Source organism: Asparagus officinalis, chromosome 7 (genome assembly GCF_001876935.1).
Source record: "Asparagus officinalis chromosome 7, Aspof.V1, whole genome shotgun sequence".
Classification (NCBI taxonomy): domain Eukaryota; kingdom Viridiplantae; phylum Streptophyta; class Magnoliopsida; order Asparagales; family Asparagaceae; genus Asparagus; species Asparagus officinalis.
Genome location: NC_033800.1, coordinates 56,550,854 through 56,555,746, shown reverse-complemented (window position 1 = coordinate 56,555,746; position 4,893 = coordinate 56,550,854).

Genomic DNA, 4,893 nt, shown 5'->3' with positions numbered 1-4,893 from the left:
TCTTATAGGATTTAGCATTTATGTGGCTAGCGTCATAACCATTACTCTATTGAGACAAGAGGGGAATTAAATTTGGTAGACAAATAAAACCCGTGAGATTTTGAGCCTGAAATTGGATGCATTGCATATCCAATCATTATTTTCTTTGCTTGTGTGATATTCTCCAATGGTGTAGGATACTAGAACTTGCATTGAATCTCTTCAAGGCCACATATAACTTTTGTATGCATAAAAGGTGATTGAGGCACATTTTTGTTTATAGTCCACATTTGCCAAATAGCCTACCATGCACTATTGTTCCCTTGATTAGCCCCCTTGAGCCTATGAGCCTAATTTTTGTTGATTAAACCCACATATGTAACCTTCAAAATCCGATTTTATTCCTTACCCATTGCCTAAGCTAGTGGAGCACATTTTATGATACAATGGGTTATGTGAGTAATGTGGTGTAAGCTTGGGGGTGTGAAAGTAGGCGTTTGCTTCCTTTTCATAATTCTATCCAAAAAAGAGAAAAAAAACTAATTCGAAAAAAAAAAGATGAATAAAATGTCATCTTTATGGTGTATGTAATTGCGGGTGTCGATGTTTGTTGGAAATTTGTAGTAAAAAGACAATGAAAGAAAATTTGACTTGTATTCTCTCAAAATCAATTACAATTTGGATTCCGATTACAAAAGAGAGGAGAATGAATTTGATTCTCCCCTTTGTTTAAAACTGGGTTCTTCTTGGTAGCGATGGAGTGCCTCCTTCGATTGATCTCGTCGAACTTGCTCTCCGTTGACGATCCGACCGTCCTTCTTCACTGGAACAATTGAAGTGCTTGATGACTTCGGTTTAGAACTCTTAACGAGTGTAAAGAACTCTGAACGAGTTAAGAACTCTGACAAGAGTTGTTGAAAACCGAATGTTTGATTTGATGTGATTAACTTGTGTTGCAAGTTAATTAAGAACTCTTGACGAGTTTAAGAACTCAGAATGAGTTAAAACTCTGTAACAGAGTTGTTGGAACCGAAGATTCGGTTAATTGCCAAGTGTATTATGACGTTGATGAAGGGATCCTCCGAGATTTGATTAACTGATCGTTGATCAGTTCTTTGATCTTCAAAAGATCTCCTCCTTCGTACTGTTGAACTGCTGAGATTTGTTGACCTTGGGCGGGTTTGATGCCAGCTCCTCCTTAACCTTATGCGGTTTTTACTGTTAAAAGCCGATTCACCAACCAACCGATCAACCTTCTTGGTGGTTTGATCTCTCCCAAAAACTCTAGCCCCGTAGGATGTTGAAGAGAACTTGTTTGAACAAGTTTGAAACTCTAGCCGAGTTAAGAAACTCTTTGGAAGAGTTGAAAAGAACTTGGTAAACAAGTTTTAAAACTCTAATCGAGTTAGGGGAACTCTAAAAAGAGTTGATGATAATAAAGAAAGTTTAATCATTTCAAAACAGTAGCTGATCTCTTTCTCTCTTCGGCCGATCTCAAAAAAGCTCCGCCAGTCCTTTATAGGTTCGGTAAAACCTATATATCTCCAAATCTAACCGATAGAAAGTAATTTCCACCGTTCAGAATTAGTAACAATAAGTGTAGAAGCTACCCTCCAAATTTCACATCGATCGGATCATGCATGAGGGTCTGATCGTCACTCTGATCATGACTGCGCAAATCTGACTTTTCTCTGCACTCCTGGAACGACCAGCTTCGGTAAAACCTTCATATCTCCAAATCTAACCGATAGAAAGAAATCTCCACCGTTCAGAATTAGGAAAGACGAGTGTAGAAGCTACCCACCAAATTTCACATCGATCGGACCACGGATGAGGGTCCGATCGTCATGCTGATCACAACTGCGCAAATCTGACCTTTCTTCTCCTCTCTTGTTCCCTCTTTCTTTTAATTTCGTCTAGCCCTCTACCACCAGCCCGATTTTGCTGTGAAAACCACCTATTTGTAGGAGTTTCAGGGGTATAACTATCCCCTTAATTAGCTCCATGATGGAGGTTAGTTGCCCTATTAAGTGGAGGACCGTTTCAAGGATTTGAAATGGTCAAACGCGACCTTCGCGTTGAAGAGATTGTCAATTATAATCTTTTATTTTTATTTTTGAACTTTTGTGAGGATCGTCAGATTGTAATCCTTACATTTAGCTCTTGATAATATGAGAGTCGTCAATTTGTAACTCCCGATGTTGATTGTGAAGGCTGTTGAATTAGAGCTTTCATCAGTTGTTGTGAAGATCGTCAGATTGTAACCTTCATCAGTCTACGTGAAAGTCTTCAAATTATAACCTTCTGAAAGTCGTCAGATTGTAACTTCTATCATCGGTGTTTTGATGGGGATCAGCTATCTATTGTGATTTTTAGACAGCCTACAATTTCTAAACATATTTACGTGTAAAGATCACACATTTAATCTATATGACGTAAAGATCTAATCTTTCTGTTTTAAAAAGTTACAAAACCGATTCTTTGTTTTGGGTTTAAGTTTTGAAATTTATCTAACATAAGATTTTTTTCTAAGTTGATTGTTTTCATGATGTTTCTTACAAACATGATCATGCTAGGGTTGTTAGAATCCCCTCAAATTGATAATTGTGATTTCATGTAGTAGAATAAACTCTTAATGTTAAACACGAGATTTATACATGTTTATACATCACATGTTAACCATTCACAAGTTCTTTTGAGAAAAATCAGTTTATGTTTCTAAAATCACGTTTTTGTTTCCTGTACCTTGATCGGTCGGCCGACCCCAAGAAATCGGTCGACCGATATACCCTGAGAACTACTCCTTTTTCTTGCTGATCGGTCAACCAAAACATGGAGTCGGTCGACCGATCAAGGCTTATTTCTAAGTGCATAATGTTTGTGCACGTCAACGATCGACCGAAGGAACATTTCGGTCGACCGACTTGGGTTGTTTTTCATATATTGTTTTCTTTTCTATGTGTGTTTGATCGCACACATGAAGTACGAGTCGCACATCGATACACATGCATTATTTACAAGAGAGCACGCATTGGATTTTTAGCACACACGAGCTTTTGGAGCCACGTAATTTAATCTTTGAGTTTGTCATGATAGAGAGTGACATATGCTTCGTTTTAGATAGTTTTGGATGCTTGAGTGGGGTTAGTTGGTACACCGTAATGAGACCATGGATTGACTACACTCTGAGTGCATTCGTTGGCATACTGCAATAAGACCACAGTGGACTACAATCCGTTATGCATCATTGTTTTTTGGAATAGGTTGACATGCCTATATTCCGCAGGGTGTTCGAGTAAGGTAGTGAACCGCAAAATATTACGATGAGTTACAGGATATTGTGAGCGCCTTACTCAGCATCATTATTTTATTTGTAAAGGATCACAAACTTGTAGTTTTGCTCCCGTGTTATCTACCTCGAGGGTAGATTGTAAAGATTATGGTTTATCGTATAAGACGTATCCTAGACGATGTCTTTTATCGAATCTTATTCTTTTCCCGCGCCAACTACCCGAGGGTAGTATGAGACACTATGATATGACAGTTATGACATGTTTTGGATGAGGCTTGATAATATTTGTTCTTTGTTACTTATTCTTATTCATAGGATTTAGAGTTGGTATTTAGCGATTCACAATTTAAGATACATTGTATATACATGAGGGTTTTATTGTTTGGATTATTTTGCTCGGCGTACCCATTCTCGTGTTATGGATTTCTAAATGTCAATTTCCTCTTAGTTTAGGGAAAATGATAGAGGCACACCCCTAATCACAACTCCAACCACACACCCTCTCTCATTTGCTACAGTGCATCGGGCCCCACATGGGATTTTAAAATTTTAAAATCTCATGTGAAGCCCGGTGCACTGTAGCAAATGAGAGATGGGGTGTGGTTGGAGTTGTGGTTGGGGGTGTGCCCCTAGTGCCACCCTTAGTTTAGTGCATATGACTCATATATCTTATATGTTATAATTTTTATTTTTATACACCTAATCCACTTCCCTCTAGGGGTGGTGGAGATGTTCTCGCTAGCGTTTTGACGCTCATTGTTTCCATCTTTTTCAGGCAGCGAGTCAGGCGTCCGGTGAGTCGTAGGTTGACGAAGACTCAGTTTAGCTCACTGTCATTTACCAGTAGTTAATTTGTGCTCCACAATAGTCTATTATTTGTTTCAGCCTTTGCATTTCATGTTGGAGGCTGAGTGCCTTAGTACTACTTTAGTTGAATCTATGTATTGAGATATTTCACTTTTATTTTAGATTATCAGATGTATTATTTTTCTTCTATTGGAACATAATTACATTTACTATTGGTTATCTCTTCTCTATATCGTGTTCTTTGTATTTTTCTTCTTTATTGCATCTGTTTGTACCCATATTTTGTTTGAGATCCACTAGAGAGATATTACTATGATGGTGAAGCATGTTTTTACACAGTGTTGGGTACATAACAGGTTTGATATCTTTGGGTTCACCTTGGACTACAGCGTTGTGTGAAACCAGAGGCGTCACATTAACCAATAGGTTGATTTGACACTGTGTTGTTGCTTTACACATGTCCGCGGTAGATTGGTCGGAGGTAGAGAACTATACTCCAGTATTTAATGTGGTAGCGACAGAATGGCAAGATTGGGGGTTGGGTGTGTCGTTACTGGAGAGTCATTGTGATATTGGTCATGCATTAAATGCGATGGCGACATGGTGGTGGAATATGTGTGTTGCAATGTTTATCATTAAATGTGAACACTACTGATAAGACCTCTGGTCATTCTTTATTCAAGATTGCCTTACTAAACTCGACTCAGAGACGTTCTTTGATTCGTCTCAGACTCAACTACGGAGACTGACTTGAGGATGCCTTTCGTCTCAGACCCAGGTCGCATAGACGAGTCAGCTGAATTGACAACTTGGAC